This window comes from Lithobates pipiens, unplaced genomic scaffold (assembly GCF_037356315.1).
Source record: "Lithobates pipiens isolate NorthernLeopardFrog02 unplaced genomic scaffold, aLitPip1_a1.2 Scaffold_13, whole genome shotgun sequence".
In the NCBI taxonomy this organism is placed as follows: Eukaryota; Metazoa; Chordata; class Amphibia; order Anura; family Ranidae; genus Lithobates; species Lithobates pipiens.
The window spans coordinates 21,376,125-21,398,286 of NW_027507718.1; positions in this window are offsets into that span (position 1 = coordinate 21,376,125).

Sequence of the window (22,162 nt, forward strand, 5' to 3'; positions counted from 1 at the left end):
AACGGATTTCTCGATAGGAACTGGGTCCAGGGGAATAATTTGAAACATGTTCTATTTCTAAAGTCCTTCAGATTTTTGGACAGCAAAGGTCAGATGGAGCCCACACACGATTGAATTGTCAGACGGATTCGTTCCGTCGGACCTTTGATGTTAAAAAGTCCGGTCCTGTGTACGTGTGTACGTGGCATTAGGCTTTCTTTCCTTTGCTCATCTGGTGATCTGGTCAGTAATTTTGTTGTTTTTAACCACTTCAGTACCAGGCACCTTGGCTCCTTCCTGCCCAGGCCAAATTTCAGCTTTCAGCGCTTTCTCTGTTTAAATAACAATTGCGAGGTCATGCTACACTGTACCCAAACAATTTTTTTTATCATTTTGTTCCCACAAATACACTTCCCACACTTTCTTTTGGTGGTATTTGGTATTTGCTAAACAAATAAAAAAAGAAAGAAAATTTTGAAAAGAAAATAGTGTTTCTGTTATAAAATTTTGTAAATAAGTAAGTTTTCTCCTTCACTAATGGGCACTGATGAGACTGCACTGATGGGCACTGATAAGGCAACACTGACAGGCACTGATGAGGTGGCACCAACGAAGTGGCACTGATGAGGTGGCACTGATAGGCACTGATGATGGGCACTGATATGCGACACTGATGGGCACTGATAGTTGGCAGTAATGGGCACTAAAACACTGCCCTGATGGGTAATTATGGGTGGCACTAATGGGCACAGATAGGCAGCACTGATCGGCACTGATAGCTGGTACTGATGGGCATGGATGGGCACTGATAGGTGGCACTGAGGGACACTGATAGATGGCACTGATGGGCATCACTTCTATGGAGGCACTGGCAGGCATTGCTGATGGACACTGATTGGCATCATATGTGGGCACACATTGGCATCCCTGGTGGCTGTCAGATGCGAGTGAGGAAAAGCTGATACATGGCTTTTCCTGTTTACACCGTCATCAGCTGTGATTGGACATAGCTGATGGCGTGGTAAAGAGCCTCCATCAGAGGCTCTTTACCCAGATCGGTGATGCAGTGTGTGAGACTGACACGCTGCACCACAGATTGCCGCTCTGTATGCCCCTGCGGGCACGTGCTGGTTTGTTATCCTGATCATGTAATACATCATATTGCTATATGGCAGGTGGGAAGTGGTTAAACAGAACAAACTCTCTTGCAAATGTATCAGAGTGTTGAGAGAAACTATGAAGAGGGGTGCTCACAATGATGAACTTTTATTTATTCATGTAAGCCCTGGTTCACATTTGAAATGCGATTTGACATGTCAAATCGGCGGCAATTTCCGGCAATGGCACCATCCTAATCTGTTCGACGCTGCATTTGCGGCACCGCACCGATTTCAAAAAGTTTTTTCTGTACTACTTTTTGTTTAGTCTGCGATTTACATTGACATCTGTGCAGAAATCTGCACAGATGTCTCTGAAATCACGGCCGAAATTGGGACTGACATGCGGGAGTGAAATTGTGTGAGTTCAGCTGAACTTGCACAGCTTCAATCCAACAGCTCAATGTGAACCTGTGCTAAAACCTTTATCCCAAAAGAAAAATACGGTTGCAACTGTTTGTATGACTGCAGTGTGAGCTGGAGTTTGGCTTCAGTTTGTTAGGCTTCATGTACACTATAGCTCCTAAACTTGAGTTCAGGAGCTTTTAGTGTTTTTTTGCTAAAGCTCCTAAACTCAACTTCATAAAAGTCTATGGGATTGATTTACTAAAAGTGCAAAATCTGGTGCAGCTCTGCATAGAAACCAAAAATCCGCTTCCAGGTTTTATGTCACAGCTTGATTGAACAAGGTGAAGTTAAAAGCTGATTGGCTACAATGTACCGCTGCACCAGATTTTGCACTCTCCAGTTTTAGTAAATCAACCCCTATGCATCTATGCACACATAGGCTTTTGTAAGAATTTAGGAGCTGCTGTGGTTAGGGTAGCTTCCATCTGCCTCAACCCCCCTCTCCTGAACGTGGAAGAATCACGTTCAGGATAGGAATATTTTGACCGCCGGCCACCGGAAAACACAAACTTATGCTGCGTTTTGGATTTTACTGCAGCCAGCATTCAAAATTGGCCCTTCTGGTTGCATTCATATTCCTTTTTTAGGCTTTCTTTCCCTTATTTTGACATAGTGATCTGGCCAATAAGGCTCCATGCACAATGGCTTAAAAACTGCTGCTTCTATAGGAGTTTTGTGTTCTGCCTGTAGAAGCAGCTCAATGTTATCCTATGGGTCCATGCACATTAGGACGATTAGAGGCATATTTTGAGCTCAGGGTTTTCGAGGCAGGACTTCTTCTTCCTTTGAAAATTCTGACAGACATAGAAATAGAACATGTTTTAAATCTTTCAGACGGAATCAATTTCTATCTGGAAAATCGTTCGTCTGTATGCTGTTCTGACGGACCAAAAACGAGGCAAGGGCAGCTATTGGTTACTGGCTATTGAACTTCCTTTTTCTAGTCCGGTCTTACATGTTGTACGTCACCACGTTCTAGACGATCAGACTTTGGTGTGATCATGTGTAGGCAAGTCCGTTTCAGCGGAACTCCGTCAAAAAAAAGTCAGAGTTTATTCTGACAGAAAAAACAGTCGTGTGTACACAGCATAAGTGATTATAAAGTATATGCTGGAGTTTGGTTTCAACTTGTTAGTGTATTTAAATCTTCTAGTACACTAACACTCCCCACACTGACAAAGCTGCTGTTCAAAGCTGCCCCCGTGCTCCTTTATCCAGAGTGGGGGAATTCTAATACAGGAGACATGTTACTGGTCAGATCGCCAGGTGAAAACAGAGGGGAAATCTGGGGGAAAAAAAAAAGAAAACAGAAGGGAAAAGCCTAAAAAAGAAAACAAATGCAGCTACCATAGCTAATGATCGGTATGCTACGATATATTACATTTTTGGCTCTGGGTTTAATAGGGCTTTAAGGCTGGCTATACACTCTACAATCTTATTGTACAACCCCTGTAGAATGTCCTTTAGCTTTACCAAAACTATGAAACACGAGGACCAGCCAAAACAATTGATATGTTTAACATCAAATCAGGCAGGTCTTTTCACTACAAAATTCATGGTAGATCTAAATGAGAATCAGGATGCATAGTGTATGGCCAGCCTAGCTCTGGAGGGAGCTCAGACTAATCCATACTGAAGAGATTGTCCTTGGCGATCCCCCATGTCTGACCACTGTGAAATCATAGCAGTCAGTCTCGGTACTTCTAGTAAGTGAACAACCAAATATAAAAATCCAAGAAAAGGATCAACACTATTCTTTACTCAGCCATAATTTCAAAACGCTAAAAACAATAAAAAAAACTGGCTGTCTTGTCCATAAGGCATTGCACGGATGTGGGCCAGAGTACCTGAAGGAAAAATTCATCATGTATGTGCCTACCCGATCCTTGAGATCGGCGAATTTGGCCATATTGAATATTTAAAAATTTAAAGAGAAAATATGCGGAGGGAGAACAAGTGAAGTACAAGGACCTGAATTTTGGAATTCCTTGCCTCTGAAACTGAGACTTGAGAATGACTTTCTGAAATTCCGAAAGGAAATGAAAACCGTACTTTTTGTACAAGCTTTTGTAGTCACCTAATTTTAATGGGGTATGATGGACAGACCCTCAGGCTTTTATTCTGTATGTTGTCATGCTGGTATGTTGGTTCTCCGACCGACTCACGTACATACATGTCGGCAGATGCCGCCACAACCGAGATATCCATCTTTAGAGCCGGCGGTTCTGTTTACGATAATGGTGGTCTCTGTGACGGATTGTCCATGAGATCACCGTTATCGGCGGCGGGAGAGGGGCCCCCCATCCCGCCACTCTCCAGAGCCATTAGTAGCGGCTGAGGCGATCGGGTCCTTCACGTTGCTGGGTATGGCGATGAGTGTAGCTAAGATGGCCCTCACCCATCTCTATACCATAACAGGGCGGAAGTGACATCAAAACATCACTTCCGCCCATACTTCTTAAAGGCACATTTTTCGGTTGTCATTTTTTCAAATTACAATTTTTTTTTTCTTTGCATTTAAGTCCAAATATGAGATCTGAGGACTTTTTGACCCCAGATCACATATTTAAGAGGTCCTGTCATGCTTTTTTCTATTACAAGGAATGTTTACATTCCTTGTAATAGGAATAAAAGTGGCCCATTTTTTAAACAGTGAAAAATATACAAAATCAAGTAAATGAAATAAGAAAAAAATTTTTTTTTAAGCACCGCATCCTGACGAGCTTGCGTGCAGAATCTAACGCATATGTGTGTAGTGCCCGCATTTGAAAACGGTGGTCAAACCACACATGTGAGGTATCACCACGATCGGTAGAGTGAGAGCAATAATTCTAGACCTAGAACTCCTCTGTAATGCAAAACATGCAACCTGTAGAATTTTTTAAATCGTCGCCTATGGAGATATTTGAGGGTAAAAGTTTGACGCCATTCCACAAGCAAAAACAATTTTGAAGCATGATATGTTGAGTATCAATTTACTTGGCATAACATTATCTTTCACAATATAACAAAAAATTGACTAACTTTACTCTTGCATTATTTTTCTATTCAAAAATGTGTTTTTTTTTAAAAAAAAAAGTGCGCTTGTTAGACCGCTGCGCAAATACGGTGTGAAAAACAGTATTGCAATGACCGCAATGTTATTCTCTAGGGTGTTAGAAAAAAACGTATGTTTTGGGGGTTCTAAGTCATTTTCCAGCAAAATACCTGTTTGAAACATGTAAACACCAAAATCTTAAAACTTAATCTTATAGCGGTTTGTCAATGTCTTTTTTTTTTGCGCATCGAGGCCTTTGGGTAAGACTGCGTAGGTTAAGCATTTTAATAAATAAATAAATAAAACACAACCAGCCAACTAATGTTTCTCATGTAAAATGCACACTTTCTCAAGGCACTTGGATCAGATGTTCATCAGAGTTGTTTTAACTGTTTTTAGTCTTTGGATTGTATGACTAAATAAAGAAGAGGGATATGCTGTTAGTGCACTGGACTTTGCTTTCTTGGATTACTATATAAAATATATGCTTTATTCACCCTCTTAGGATATAGGAACAAACATAACACAATAAGAATTTTTTTGTTGAACCACCTTAGCTCCGGAAGATTTTACCCCCCTTCTTGACCAGGCCAATTTTTGCTATTTAGCACTGCGCTACTTTAACTGGGAATTGTGCGGTCATGCAACACTGTACAGATATAAAAATTTTTATAATTTTTTTCCATACAAATAGAGCTTTCTATCTGTACACCACTGGGTTTTTTATTTTTATTATATAAATGAAAAAAGACTGACATTTTTGAAAACAAAAAACAAAACAATACTGTTTACTTTCTGTTACAAAACATATTCATTAACCACTTGCTTACTGGGCACTTAAACACCCTTCCTGCCCAGACCAATTTTCAGCTTTCGGTGCTCTCACACTTTGAATGACAATTACTCAGTCATGCAACACTGTACTCAAATGAATTTTTTGTCCTTTTTTTCCCACAAATAGAGCTTTCTTTTGGTGGTATTTGATCACCTCTGAGGTTTTTATTTTTTGCGCTATAAATTAAAAAAGACCGAAAATTTTGAAAAAAAAAACGCATATTTCTTTGTTTCTGTGACAGAATTATGCAAATTATTAATTTTTCTTCATAAATTTTGGCCACAATTTATACTGCTACATATCTTTGGTAAAAATAACCCAAATTAGTGGATATTATTTGGTCTTTGTGAAAGTTAGAGAGTCTACAAGCTGTGGTGCGAATCGCACAAAATTGATCACATCTGATGTACTGGTGGCCTATCTCGCTTCTTGTGACCCGAACAAGCCAGGAAAGTACAAAATACCCCCCAAATGACCCCTTTTTGGAAAGTAGACATTCCAAGGTATTTAGTAAGAGGCATAGTGAGCTTTTTGATGTTGTCATTTTTTTCCCACAATTCTTTGCAAAATTAAGATTTTTTATTTTTTTTATTTTTCTCCACAAAATTGTCATTGTAATAGGTTATTTCTCTCACGTGGCATGTGTATACCACAAATGACACCGCCAAAATTTTTTTGCTACTCCTCCTGAGTATTACAATACCACATGTGTGGGACTTTTTCACAGCCTGGCCACATAGAGAGGCCCAACATGCCGGGAGCGCCATCATGTGTTCTAGGAGCATAAATTACACATCTAACTTGTTGACTACTTATTACACTTTTGAAACACCAGGACAATGACACGTGACACTGATGACAGATGGCACTGATACGTAGCAATGATGACACTTATACGTGGCACTGATGACACGTGGCACTGATGACAGATGGCACTAATATGTGGCACTGATGACAGATGGCACTAATATGTGGCACTGATGACACGTGGCACTTTTACGTGGCACTGATGACACGTGGCACTAATACGTGGCACTGATGACAGATGGCACCAATACGTGGCACTAATACGTGGCACCGATGACAGATGGCACTAATACGTGGCACCGATGACAGATGGCACTAATACGTGGCACCGATGATGCGTGCCACTGATGACAGATGGCACTGATAAGTGGCATTGATGACACGTGACACTGACAACAGATGGCACGTGACACTGACAGGTGGCACTGATGACAAATGGCACTGATACGTGGCACTGATGACAGATGGCACTAATACGTGGCACTGATGACAGATGGCACTATGTGGCACTGATGACACGTGGCACTGATGACAGATGGCACTTATACGTGGCACTGATGACAGATGGCACTGGGGACAAATGGCACTGACAACAGATGGCACTGGGTACAGATGGCACTAACAGGTGGCACTGGGGGCAGGTGGCACTGGGGGCAGGTAGCACTGGGGCGGATGGCACTGGAGCAGGATGGCACTGGGGCAGGATGGCACTTTTTTTTACACTTCTGTTTTTTTTTACTTTTTTTTTTTTCACTGACGGCCACTGCAGCCGTTCATCTCTCCCCTCTCACACTGTCTGTGTGAGGAGGGAGAGCGGCGCTGAGAAATGATCTCATATGTTTACATATGAGATCATCTCCCATTGGACATGTCAATCGCGCTGTAAACGGCCGCTGTGATTGGCCGTTTACAGCGATCTGTGTTTGCCTGTCCCCGGGGGACACGGCAAACACAGTACTTCCCCGATGCATGCCGGCGGCGGCGCGCATTGCGGAAGTAAACATTAGGACGTCCAGGGATGGCCTCACGGATGAAAGCGCCTGCTCTACGGCCGTCATTCGGCTATAGGGCGGGCGCGAGGTGGTTAAAAAAAAAAAATTCTTGTTAAGACGCTTCTTGTAGTTAGTGACCAGGTTTGCACACATCTCAGGAGGGATTTTGGTCCACTGTTTTTTACAGATATGATCTAAATCCTTAAGGTTTCTTGGCTGTTTCTTGGAAACTCTAATGCTCCTTACACACGGTCGGATTTTCCGACAGGAAATGTTGGATGTGAGCTTGTTGTCGGAAAGTCCGACCGTGTGTATGCTCCATCGAGCATTTGCTGTCTGACTTTCCGTCAACAAATGTTTCTTAGCAGGTTCTCAAATTTTCCACCAACAAAACTTTGTTGTCGGAAAGTCTGATCGTGTGTACACAAGTCCGTCACACAATAGTTCACGCATGCTCTGAATCAAGCAGAAGGAGCCGCACTGGCTATTGAACTTCCTTTTTCTCCGCTCAACGTACATCTTGTACATCACCGCGTTCCCATGTTCCCACGTTCGGAATTATTGGCCAACATTTGTGTGACCGTGTGTATGCAAGATAAGTTTGAGCCAACAAGCTTCGAACAAAAATCCATGGTTTTGTTGGCGGAAAGTCTGATCATGTGTACGGGGCAAAAGTTTTAGCTCCCTCCATAAATTTTCTATAGGATTAAGGTCTGGAGACTGGTTAAGCCATTCCGTGGCCTTAATATGCTTCTTTTTGCGCCACTCCTTTGTTGCCTCGGCGGTATGTTTTGGGTCATTGTCATACTGGAAGACTCATTCATGGCCCAGTGTTCTGGCTGAGGGAAGAAGGTTCCCATCCAAGATTTTACAATACATGGCCCCGTCCAGTGGCCCCTCAGAGAAACAGCCCCAAAGCATTATGTTTCCACGTCCATGCTTGACTGTAGGGATGGTGTTCTTAGGGTCATAGAATTTTCTTCCTCCAAAGACAGCCACTGTGACATCAATTGCAGCCACTATGCCCATCGAATGCAGCCACTGTGCCATTAAATGCAGCCACTGTGCCATCCATTACAGCCACAGTGCCCATCAAATGCAGCCACTGTGCCATCAAATGCAGCCACTGTGCCATCAAATGCAGCCACTGTGCCATTAATCGCAGCCACTGGGCCCATCATATGCAGCCACTGTGTCCATCAAATACAGCTACTGTGCCCATCAAATGCAGCCACTGTGCCATCAATTGCAGCCTCTGTGCCATCAATTGCAGCCTCTGTGCCATCAATCGCAGCCAATTACCCTTCATATGCAGCTACTGTGCCCATCATATGCAGCCACTGTGCCATCCATTACAGCCACAGTGCCCATCAAATGCAGCCACTGTGCCATCAATCGCAGTCACTGTGCCATCAATTGCAGCCACTCTGCCCATCATATGCAGCCACTGTGTCCATCAAATACAGCTACTGTGCCCATCAAATGCAGCCACTGTGCCATCAATTGCAGCCTCTGTGCCATCAATCGCAGCCAATTACCCTTCATATGCAGCTACTGTGCCCATTAAATACAGCTACTGCGCCCATCAAATGCAGCCACTGTGCCATCAATTGCAGCCACTGTACCATCAAATGCAGCCACTGTGCCCATCATATGCAGCCACTGTGCCCATCATATGCAGCCACCGGGCCCATCAAATACAGCTACTGTGCCCATCAAATACAGCCACTGTGCCCTCAAATGCACCACTGTGCCCATCAAATGCAGCCACTATGCCCATCATATGCAGCCACTGTGCCATCAAATGCAGCCCCTGTGCCCATCAAATACAGCCACTGTGCCAGCAAAGGCAGCCACTGTGCCCATCATATGCAGCCACTGTACCCAGCAATTACAGCCACTGTTCCCATCATATGCAACCACTGTGCTCATCATATGCAGCCACTGTGACCATCATATGCAGCCACTGTGCCATCAAATCCAGCCACTGTGTCCATCATATGCAGCCACTGGGCCCATCATATGCAGCCACTGTGCCATCAAATGCAGCCAGTGTCCATATCAAATACAGCCACTGTGCCCATCAAATTCAGCCACTGTGCCCATCAAATTCAGCCACTGTGCCCATCAATTGCAGCCACTGTGCCCATCATATGCAGCCACTGTGCCCAGCAAATACAGCCACTGTTCCCATTATATGCAGCCACAGTGCCCATCATATGCAGCCACTGTGTCCATCATATACAGTCACTGTGCCATCAAATGCAGCCACTGTGCCCATCATATGCAGCCACTGTGCCCATTACATACAGCTACTGTGCCCATCAAATATAGCCACAGTGCCCATCAAATGCAGTCACTGTGCCCATCATATGCAGCCTCTGTGCCCATCATATGCAGCCACTGTGCCATCAAATGCAGCCACTGTGCCCGTCATATGCAGTCAACTGTGCCCATCATATGCAGCCACTGTGCCCAGCAAATACAGTCACAGTGCCAACCTGTGCATCCACTGTGCCCATTATGTGCAGCGACTGTGCCCAACAAATACAGCCACTGTGCCCACCAAATACAGTCGCTGTGCCCATCATATGCAGCCAGGTGCCTCCCCCCGGCTGACACTTTAAGCAAAAAAATAAAAAATCATCTTCCTCCAAAGCATTAGGCATCCAATAGGATCACCTAATGCTTTGGCCAACTGGGAGACAGGTTTCACTGGCCTGCCTCCTACTTTGAAGCCTATTAGAGCCTCTGGACCCCAAAGGACCCCAAAAGAGGAGGTTCTCAGCCACTCTGTTAAATACTGTTGCACAGAGCAGGTAAGTATAAAATGTTTTATTTTAATATAAAAAAAAAATGCTTTAACCACTTGCTTACTGGGCACTTAAACACCCTTCCTGCCCAGACCAATTTTCAGCTTTCGGTGCTCTCACACTTTGAATGACAATTACTCAGTCATGCAACCCTGTACCCAAATTAATTTTTTGTCCTTTTTTTCCCACAAATAGAGCTTTCATTTGGTGGTATTTGATCACCTCTGGGGTTTTTATTTTTTGCGCTATAAATGAAAAAAGACCAAATTCTTTTTAAAAAAACGCATATTTCTTTGTTTTTGTGACAAAATTATGCAAATGATTAATTTTTCTTCATAAATTTTGCCCACAATTTATACTGCTATGTGTCTTTGGTAAAAATAACCCAAATTAGTAGATATTATTTGGTCTTTGAGAAAGTTAGAGAGTCTACAAGCTGTGGTGCGAATCATACAAAATTGATCACATCTGATGTACTGGTGGCCTATCTCATTTCTTGCGACCCGAACAAGTCAGGAAAGTACAAATACCCCCCAATTACCCCTTTTTGGAAAGTAGACATTCCAAGGTATTTAGTAAGAGGCATAGTGAGCTTTTTGATGTTGTCATTTTTTTCCCACAATTCTTTGCAAAATTACGATTTTTAATTTTTTAAATTTTTTTTACACAAAATTGTCATTGTAATAGGTTATTTCTCTCACATGGCATGTGTATACCACAAATGACACCCCCAAAAAAATTCTGCTACTCCTCCTGAGTATTACAATACCACATGTGTGGGACTTTTTCACAGCCTGGCCACATAGAGAGGGCCAACATGCAGGGAGCGCTATCACGTGTTCAAGGAGCATAAATTACACATCTAACTTGTTGACTACCTATTACACTTTTGAAGGCCCTGGAGCACCAGGATAATGACACGTGACACTGATGACAGGTGGCACTGATACGTGGCACTGATGACACTTATATGTGGCACTGATGACACGTGGCACTGATGACAGATGGCACTAATATGTGGCACTGATGACAGATGGCACTTATACGTGGTACTGATGACAGATGGCACTTATACGTGGCACTGATGACACGTGGCACTAATACATAGCACTGATGACAGATGGCACTAATACGTGGCACTGATGACAGATGGCACTAATACGTGGCACTAATACGTGGCACAGATGGCACTGATGACGCGTGACACTGATGACAGATGGCACTGATAAGTGGCATTGATGACACGTGACACTGACAACAGATGGCACGTAACACTGATAGGTGGCACTGATGACAAATGCCACTGATACGTGGCACTGATGACAGATGGCACTAATATGTGGCACTGATGACAGATGGCACTATGTGGCACTGATGACACGTGGCACTGATGACAGATGGCACTTATACGTGGCACTGATGACAGATGGCACTGGGGACAAATGGCACTGACAACAGGTGGCACTGGGGACAGATAGCACTAACAGGTGGCACTGGGGACAGATAGCACTAACAGGTGGCACTGGGGCAGGTAGCACTGGGGAGGATGGCACTGGGGAGGATGGCACTGGGGGAGGATGGCACTGGGGGAGGATGGCACTGGAGGAGGATGGCACTTTTTTTTTTTTACTTACGGCTGCTGCAGCCGTTCATCTGTCCCTTCTCACACACTGTCTGTGTGAGGAGGGAGAGCGGCGCTGAGAGATGATCTCATATGTTTACATATGAGATCATCTCTCATTGGATAGGCCGATCGCGCTGTAAACGGCCGCTGTGATTGGCCGTTTACAGCGATCTGTGACTGGCTGTGTCCGAGGGACAAGGCCAGCACAGAACTTCCCTGATGCGCGCTCGCAGGAGCGTGCATTGCGGAAGTAAACAGGAGGCCGTCCAGGGACGGCCTCACGGCAGTTAGCGTCCGCTCTGTAGCCGTCTTTCGGCTATAGGGCGGGCGCAAAGCGGTTAAAACCTCTTTGAAGTGGTATTAAACCCCAAAGCAAACATTTATTTTATTGCAGCGTAACAATTCTAAAGCCGCGTACACACGTAGCCGTCTGTCCGACGTACTTAGTCTGGCGGACTTCCCGCCAGACTGTACGTCGGACCTTCCGAACGGGCTACTTGCCCACACACGGCACTTTTTCAGCGGACTAAAATGGCGCACTAAGTCCGCCGTACTATCCGCCCTACTTTTGAAATGAACGGACTCGCCCACACACGCGGAGGAAAGTCCGCTCATTTCGAGCGCGTCTCCAGGTAGGCGGGGCCCGCGAAGGAGACGACGCTGGCCCCGCCGCCTGGTATGGACTTAAAGGGGAATCCCCAACGCCGAAAAAAATCGGTGTGGGGGTCCCCCCAGGTCCACATCAGACCCTTGTCCGAGCACGCTACCCGGCCGGCCAGGAAAGGGGGGAACGAGCGAGCGGCCCCCCTCCTAAGCCATACCAGGCCGCGTGCCCTCAACATGGGGGGTGCCTTGGGGAAGGGGGGCCGCGCAGCCCCCCTGACCCCAAAGCACCTTGTCCCCATGTTGATGAGGACAAGGGCCTCTTCCCGACAACCCTGGCCGTTGAGACAAGATAAAATAGTTTATTGCACAGCTCCGGGGGTCTTCCGTCTTCGGGGGTCTTCTCGCCGGACTCCTCCGCTATCTTCTTGTAGCTCTTTTACTAGCGGAGGAGCCCGGCTTTCCTCCTCGCCGCCGGTCTCTTCTTCCAACTTCGGGGGTCTTGTCCCCCTCTTCGGTTCTTCTGCCGGGCCACCGCGCCTTCTTCTAGCTCTTTTACAGGCGGTGGCCCGGTCTTCTGTCGCCGCCACCGCCGCCGGAGGCTACACACGGGGGGATTGTGGAGTGTTGAGACAAACCATTTACAGCTGACAGGGGTGCTTAAAATGATCAGCTTTTATATATTCATGTAAACCCTTTATCTCAAAAGAGAAACAAATGATGTTGTAACTGCAGTGTGAGCTGGAGTTTGGCTTCAATTTGTTAGTGTATCTAAATCTGCTATTAAATCTAACACTCCCATCCCCCCAGACTGACAATAATATAGGCATACCCCACTTTTAAGTACGCAATGGGATTTATTTACTAAAGCTGGAAAGTGCAAAATCAGGCTCACTTCTGCAAAGAAACCAATGAGCTTCTAAACCCAACTTGTTCAATTAAGCTTTGGTAATAAAACCTGGAAGCTTATTGGTTTCTATGCAAAAGTGAGCCTGATTTAGCACCTTCCAGCTTTAGTAAATAAACCCCATTTTGTACTTAAAATTGGGGTATGCCTGTACTATCCAAAGGTGCCCCCTGTGGTCTTTCATCCAGAGTGGGGATACTGTAATACAGGAAGTGCGTTACCGGCCTGATCACCAGGTGAAAACAGAGGGGAAAAAAACGAATGCAGCTACCACATGCATAAGTAGGTAAGCCAAAAATGTAACCAACATCAGGTGGCTTCCATATTGTTTTGTATTATCGGACCATTAGCTTTGAATGCAAGCGGTTTTAAAGCAATTTTTAATGAAGTATCAACGCTTTCACATAATGAGAGGACTCCTCTCCTTCTTCTTTTAAATCCTCCTGCTAATTGAGTTAATGGAACATGGATCCAAGTATCATAATGAAATGGATATTCATAAAAGAGGCCAACAAGGAGATCTTTACAGGTTCTGGGGTGACCACCAAAGCACAGTTGACTTGTCTTGTTATAAGATGTGGATCTTCCGATTCCTATGAGTGCGGTTAGTTTCACACGTGCACGAGGAGGAATACTATATAAAGGGATGTTTTAATGTTCAAGCGCTATGCATTTTCCTTCACATTTTATGAAGTTGCCTTTGTTTGGATTCTGCGGGAATAGAAAACATTTTTTTTGAACTGAGGACATTAGTTATAATTTAGTATATATATATATATATATATATATATATATATATATATATATACACTTATTTTACATAACGGGTTTATTATAAACTGTTTTGTTTGGATCACATAGAGTGGCACAACATTTTTTTGAACTGAACACATTTGTCATGTTTTTATACAATGTTAGCATTAGCAAGCACTGTCAAATATTTATATTGGCTTACATATAACCCAGAGGGTAAGAGATAACAGCTGCATCACCATATTTTTATAAGGAATGTTTATTAGATATATTATTGGATTGTTTGGGTGTGAGTTTATTTATTTTATATATATATATATATATATATATATATATATATATATATATATATATATATATATATATATACACACACACACACACACACACACACACACACACACACACACACACACACACACACAGTATCTCACAAGTGAGTACACCCCTCATATTTTTGTAAATATTTTATTGTATCTTTTCATGTGACAACAAGAAATGACACTTTGCTTCAATGAAAAGAAGTGAGTGTACAGCTTGTATAACAGTGTACGTTTTCTGTCCCCTCAAAATAGCTCAATACACAGCCATTAATGTCTAAATCATTGGCAACAAAAGTGAGTACACCCCTAATTGAAAATGTCCAAATTGGGCTCAATTAGCCATTTTCCCTTCCCGGTGTCATGTGACTTGTTTTTTTTACAAGGTCTCATGTGTGAATTGGGAGCAGGTGTGTTAAATTTGGTGTTACAACATATATATTTGCCAGCACACCAAGGATCAGCAGAAACTGGCATCCATATGGGTAGTTTATTGCATGATCACAACACAAGAAAGGTGTAATGTTTCGGAGTCACGCAGAACCCCTTCCTCAGGCATGTGACCCCCATGCAGAGACGGGCAGAACGCACACAACGCCATATATCCAAACCTCCAGAAAAACGGACACCCCCCATAGTATCACCCCCCCCCCGGTGAGCGACCCCCTCGCGGAGCCAGAACTGTGCCAAGGCGAGCGACCAAATCCCCCCGCGGAACATTGGGAGGAGTGGACAGGTGGCCCCCTCATGGAGACCGATCTGCATGGACAGAGGAGCCATTGGGCAGCTGAACCCCCCTCCCCTGGCAGAAACACTGGGAGAAGCAGGTGGGCGGCCCTGCTGTGGAGACAGAGGAACTGTCAAGCGGCTGAATCCCCCCCTTCCCCGGCAGAAACATCAGGAGAAGCGGGTGGGCGGGAGAAGTGGTTCCCTCGTGGAGACAGAGGAGCTGTCAGGCGGCCGAATCCCCCCTCCCCCAATGGAACACTGGGAGAAGTGGGCGGGTGGGAGAAGCAGGCAGGCAGGAGAAGCAGCCCCCTCGTGGAGATGGAGGAGTCGTCAGACAGCCGAATACCCCCCTCCTCTGGCAGAACACCGGGAGAAGTGGGCGGCCGAGATCACTGCAAATGAGCAGAGCTGGCGGGGGGGCCAAAACACCCCCCGCATGAACAGGTGGGCAGGCAGACTCCCTGGTAATGTCCAACGTGAACTCGAGAGAGCAACCGCCACCACTGAAAACAGCCAACCGACTCTTAGCAAGGGCCCGGAAATTACGTCACATGACAGCGTATGACCACGAGGGGAGGAGGCAAAGCAGGGCAGGCTTTATGCAGCCTGACTCCTACTACGAATACAGGCTGACCTGTGGTCAGCCTTAGGCCGCGTACACACGGGCGGATTGTCTGCCCAACTAAGTTCGGCAGACAATCCGACAGACAGTCCGTTCAAAATTAGCATGAACGGACTTGACCACACACGATGAGCAGACAGTCCGCTGAAAGCGTGCGTGATGACGTGTACAGCACGTACGACGGGACTAGAAAAACGACGTCCTATACACTGCAATGCAACCTTCGGCCGTGTAAACCCTTTCTGAGCATGCGCCATACTTAGTCCGTCCAACTTGCCTACACACGAGCGGACTGTCCGCTGAAACCAAGTTTGGACGGACAAAACCAAGTTTGAACGGACTGTCTTACGGAAATTCCGTAAGACTTTGTTCCTCAGACTGTCCGCTGAAAAAGTCCGCTGAAGCCCACACACGAGCGGATTGTCCGCTGAAACACTGTTCAGCGGACTAAGTTGGGCAGACAGTCCGCCCGTGTGTACGCGGCCTTACACTTGTTCAATTAAGCTTTGACAAAAAAAAAAATGGAAGCTGATTGGTTTCTATGCAGAGCTGCACCAGATTTTGCACTCTCCAGTTTAAGTAAATCAAGCCCATTGCTACCTACTTCTGACCTCGGCACTGAGTACATTTCCATATAACATTGCATCTTTTATTTTTTGTCAAAGCATTTCTCATTATGTTATCGCTGCCTTTATTATAACAAGGGATTCAGGGCATGGGGACTTAGTTATCTAACGTATACTCCTAACACCAGCACAGCACCCCTAAAAAATTGTCTGGAGCCAGCCCTGTGTACATACTGTATGTCCGGTGCAGTGTTTCAAGGAACAGAATGGAAGCCATTTTAATGGCATTGAACTCTCTGCATCTAGGTGAATTGTTCTCCTTTGACATTTTTTTTCCAGCTTATGCTCACTTGCATCCCCATATTTCTCCATATCCGGTGCCTGCCCTTTTACCTCCCTTTTACTTTTTCAGTTTTAACCCTCTTTTAGCTTTCATAGATATCACTTCAAGCCACTGAAGCTCCTGTGCATATTAATCTTCTTCCCAAGACCTTTGTTTTTCTTGTCACTCCTTTGGGACCTTCTGACTACCACTGAAAATCACAATCAATTGGCTAACATTGCTGACATCTCATCGCCTTGATCCATTCATTATTAAAAATTATGATTAAATTGTCAGTCCTGTTTTGCTGAGTCCACCTGGAACCAAGAGGCAGAAAGCCAAGAAGGTATGTATGACATTACATGTAAGACAATATGAATGAGTACGTTTTCAGTTTTCAGTTGCCTTTTCTGTACTCTTCTCTTTATACCTCTCAATCTGTGTCCCCTTTAAAAAGGAAGAGGTTCATCTCTAAGCCCTTGTACACACGGTCGGACATTCCGACAACAAAATCCGTCTGATTTTGTCTGACGGATTTTGTCCGAAACTTTTTTTGTAAATTTTTATTTATTAACAGTTTTATCAACACACACAGTACAACACACATATACCAACCCCCCCCCCCCCCCCCCCTTAATCCCCTGTGCAGCCTTCTGACCAATACTAAATCACATTCCATATTTCCAACTATAACAAATATTACATGTCTAAGACATCCATAACAGTACCGTCCAACCCGCATACAGAAAAATATCATACTCATATCACTCCCCCGCCCAGCATAGCAAGCCTGAAATCAAAAACCCCAGCCCCAACACAATGGATTAATTCACAGTACCATTAGCATCTAGCCAACATTGCCACACTTTCTCAAATTTTTTAGGGCATCCCCTGCTCAAGTAAGTAGCTTTATACATTGGTAGCGATTTGTTAATTATACTTTTCCAGAATGACACCGTGGGTGGCTCTGGACTCTTCCAACACAACAGAATAGCCTTACGGGCATAGAACAAAGAAAGAGAAATCATAATTCTTTGTGCCCTTCTGGGCGCCAACTCCTCCACCAACCCGAGTAAACAGATCGCTACCGTAACAGGAATCGGCACCGAAAGCACCGTCTGTATAGTGTGTGTCACCCCCTTCCAGAATACCTGTATCTGCTGGCACCGCCAGAACACATGGTCGAAGTCAGCATTATTGTCCAGGCAGCGCCAGCACACTGCCGTATCCGTGCCATATATCCCAGCTATCCTTGCCGGGGTATAGTACACCCTGTGTAAAAACTTAAATTGAATGAGCCTATCTCTGGCTGATACTAGCGTCTTAAATGGGTAATCCCACATATCATCCCAATCCTCCCCCCCGAAATCCGTAACCAATGCACTCCATGTGTCTCTACACTTTGTAAGCATTTTTGGCCTTTCCACAAATAGTTCTTTATAAACTGCAGAGAGGGGTTTTATCAGGTCCTCCCCTCGCAGCATGCTCTCCAGGGGAGACACACCCAGTTCCACAGCATCAGAACCAAACTGAGTAAGGAAGGCGTGCCTCAACTGGAGGTAGCGAAAGAAATACCAATTAGGAAGGGTATATTTTTCTCTCAGTTGATCAAATGTGTACAGTCTTGTCCCCCCCACTATATGTTTCAATTGTTTGATGCCAACTCTGGCCCAAATTACTGGATCCGGAATCGCACCAAAATGAGACAGTCTGGGATTAAACCAGAGAGGGGTGTCCTGTGACCAGGGCTGCTGATAGAAATCATGGGGCCCCGTACAGCCTACCTGATGGGGCCCCCTTTAGCCACATCCCTGGCCCCGCCCCTATACCGAGAGGCTAGGGTATACAGACAGCACCCCCCACCAATTTAACACAACTAGAGGATGATCAAATGAAATGGAATCAGTATACAGAGGTTAACTTTTTCTGAGAGATATTAAAGGAACACTCTAACCACAATGACCACTTCAGTGATTTGAAGTGATCAAAGGTGGTAGGAGTCAGTATGTGGGATGGCATATGAATATACCAAGGTGGTATAATGATTGACTTCTAACACGGAGGGCTACACATAGATCAAAATTTGTCCGATTACTGCTAAACTGAATTTTGATGTGTGTGTACCCAGCTTTACCCAACTTCTTGCTTTAGCTGGCTTCTTCCAGCGCTGAATGGTTCCCTACAGCGCTTGTGTATGTTTTACTGACTATGGTGTCCTTTTATGAAGCAGTGAAATCTATTCACTACTTCATTCTCCGGCATTCACAGAGGAGATCTTTCTCCTCTGTATGTCAGTTTATAAAGCGGAGTAGATCGCTTCACCCTTGGAGGAGTGAAGCGATCTACAAACGCTTCTAACACTGGAGAACGGCCCCTAATACTGGAATCTCGTGAGACTTTACAAGATTACAGTACTAGAAATTCACCAATACACAGAGATGTCAATTTATTAAGCAGTGATAAATTATCACAGCTCAATACACTGACACACGGTGTGATTAATGTTAGTAAAATAAAGAGTCCCCCTACATAATATATACATGTATACACACACAGACATTATATACATGTATATACACAAACATTATATATATACACACATTATATATAAATATGACAGGGGGACATGGTTACAGTGTTGGGGGGTCTGAACGAGGCATAAGGAAGTTAATCATCCTCTTTCCTCCTCAGATCCCCCAGATTCTGTCTTCACTCCCCGGTTCTCCACCTCTGAGCTGGTGAATCGGGGAGTGTGAATTCTGACACAGATCGCCAGTGAAGCGCTGAGATCGCAGCTTCATAAACTGGCCGTTTCTGTGTCATTCAATGAGTATTCTCAGTGTGCGGAGATAATCGGCGGGAGAACATATTCAAACACTTCTCCCCTGATTATCTCTGGTTCATAAACTGTTTATGGGCTGTGATCAGCGGCGATCCTCTGGATCACTGCTGATCACTGCTTCACAAACAGACACCTAAGCCCAGTTGCTCACACTTCAGCCCCCCTGCGATGTGATGAGGTTTGGTGGAGGAAGAGGGCTCTGCAGCTGGCTGGAGCATGGAAACAGGTAAGTGAAAGAGTCTATCCCCCCCCTCCCCCCCTCCACACACTGCAAGATTGGACTTTATTTCATTTCCTGGAGATGGGCTGTATTATATATATATATATATGTATACACTTTCTTTGCTGTTAATACTCAACTTTATGAATATGTTAGGAATATACTGGGACTTTTCAGGTGCTATATAAATATATTCAACATACAACTATATTAAAAGAATGATTTTGTGAAATGCATCTGTGTGTAGTCCCTGAAAAGTCCCATTATTTTCCTAACATATTCATGAATTTAGCTTTCACTTCCACCAGACCTGTCCTGCTGAGGTGCAGGGCAAGTTTACAGCACAGATTTGTACAGAGGCAGAACGGGGATCACAGGAGAAGAATGCAATCTGTCACCTGTTATCTTGCCTTGAGGAGAGCTCCGGTGTTCTGTCCTTCCCGAGGAGGGGGGAGGGAGGCTCGGGTGCTGATAGGAATACATGTCCCCTCTTCTCTTATCCATAGACCCCTGTGTTATCTGAGATCCAGGCTCCTGCGGTGATGCTCTCCTCCTCCATCGGTCAGCCCTGTGCAGTCAGACTTTTTTCTTTTCTTTTTATTATTCTAAATGCTGTTAAGATTGCTCGGGCCCCCCCTGCTGGCTGGGCCCGGTACAACAGGGTCAGCTGTACTGGCTTATCAGCGGCCCTGCCTGTGACCAGCTCCCTGCCTCTGTTTTCATCAAAGCCTGTGCCTTATCCCACGCGCGTACTGTCATTCGCATGGAGGCGGTCAAGGGTGAGACAGTCTGTGGGCCCCTATAGACTAGATAGGACAAACTCTCATAAGAACCTAGACGGGCTGCCTCCAATACTGTCGCTGAATCCCCAACGTCCTTCGTCAACCAGCGCCTAACAATCACCATCTGTCCCGCTATAAAATATTTGAAAAGATCAGGTAGCGCCAATCCGCCCTGACCCCAGGGTTCCTGTAAAGTACGCAAACTTATCCTGGGATGTCCAGCGGCCCATAAAAAGGAGTTAAAAAGACAATTAACCCGTCGAAAAAAAGAACAGGGAATCCAAATCGGAGTGTTCCGCAAAAGGTAGAGAAAAACCGGCAGGATTTTCATTTTAAGTAGGTTAACCCTACCAATCAGAGACAGCGGCAGATGTTTCCATGCCTCCAGTTGTACTTTGACCCTGGTCAATAATGGTAGAAGATTGAGAGACATAAAGTCCCCCACTCGGGGTGATATATGTATCCCCAAATACTTAAACTCCTCCACCCAAGCTATGGGGACCCTGCTGGATGCAAGAGCCCTGGCACCCGAGTCAATAGCCATCACCGTGGACTTCTCCCAATTAACTCGGAGTCCGGAGAACGTGGCAAATTTGTCAAGCACCCCGAACACCGCTTCCAATGACGGCCCTGCATCACGCAAAAAAAGAAGAATGTCGTCCGCGTAAAGTGCAATGCATTCCCGGATGCCCCCTACCTCCAACGCCCCTACTTCAGATGACCTCCTCAATGCTATGGCCAAGGGCTCTATCGCGAGTGCAAATAAAAATGGGGACAGCGGGCACCCTTGGCGCGTGCCCCTACCCACAGGAAACTGAGAGGAAACTGAGGTGCCTATCTTTATGGCCGCTTGAGGGTTACTGTATAGTAAGGAGATCCAAGTCATGAAGATGTCCCCAAAGCCCATGTGTCGTAGAACTGCCAACATATACTGCCAGTCCACAGAATCAAAGGCCTTGGCCATGTCTAGAGACACCACCACCCTAGTACCCATCCTATCGTGTTCCATCTGCAAATGAGCAAACAGTCTGCGAAGATTTGTGTCAGTAGATTTTTGCGGTATGAAACCCGTCTGATCTATGTCAACCAAGGTGGTAATGACCTGGGAGAGTCTGGTAGCCAAAACCTTTGTCAAGATTTTTAAGTCCTGGTTCAACAGCGCTATGGGTCTATAGGATGAACAGGACAAAACATCCTTGCCCGGCTTCGGAAGAAGAATCACCTGCGCTTCAGCTAAGGAATCAGGGAGGCATCGGTGCTTGAGACAGTAAGAGAACAGGGTTCTAAGCCTAGGAACTAAGTCCTCCATATGCAGCCTATACCATTCAATACTGAAACCATCAGGCCCAGGAGATTTGTGAGGGGGGAAAGCCCTTATAGCTGCCTCAATTTCTTTTTCGTTTATGTCAGCCTCCAACGCCTCCCTATCCCCCACCGACAGCACAGGGATTTCAAGGGATGTCAACAGTGCATCCAATTCTTGGGAATCATAGACCGGAATAGGAGCATACAGTGTCTTGTAATATTCCACAAACGTGTCCATAATATCAGTAGGGTTAGTGAGTACATCCCCCCTAGCATTCCCAATACAGGGTATATTGGTTTGTATTCTCTGTTCTGCCACCAACATTGCCAGTAGTTTACCATTTTTATCCCCTTGCTCAAAAAGGGATTCTGCATTTTGTCCGAAACTTATGTTGCATACACACGGTCAGACAAAGTTGTCGGAAAATCCGATCGTTCAGAACGTGATGACGTTATTTCGTTACGACGGGACTATGTTCAGGCTAGTAGCCAATAGCTTTGGTCTAGGAATTTGATCTGAGCATGCGTGGCACTTTGTC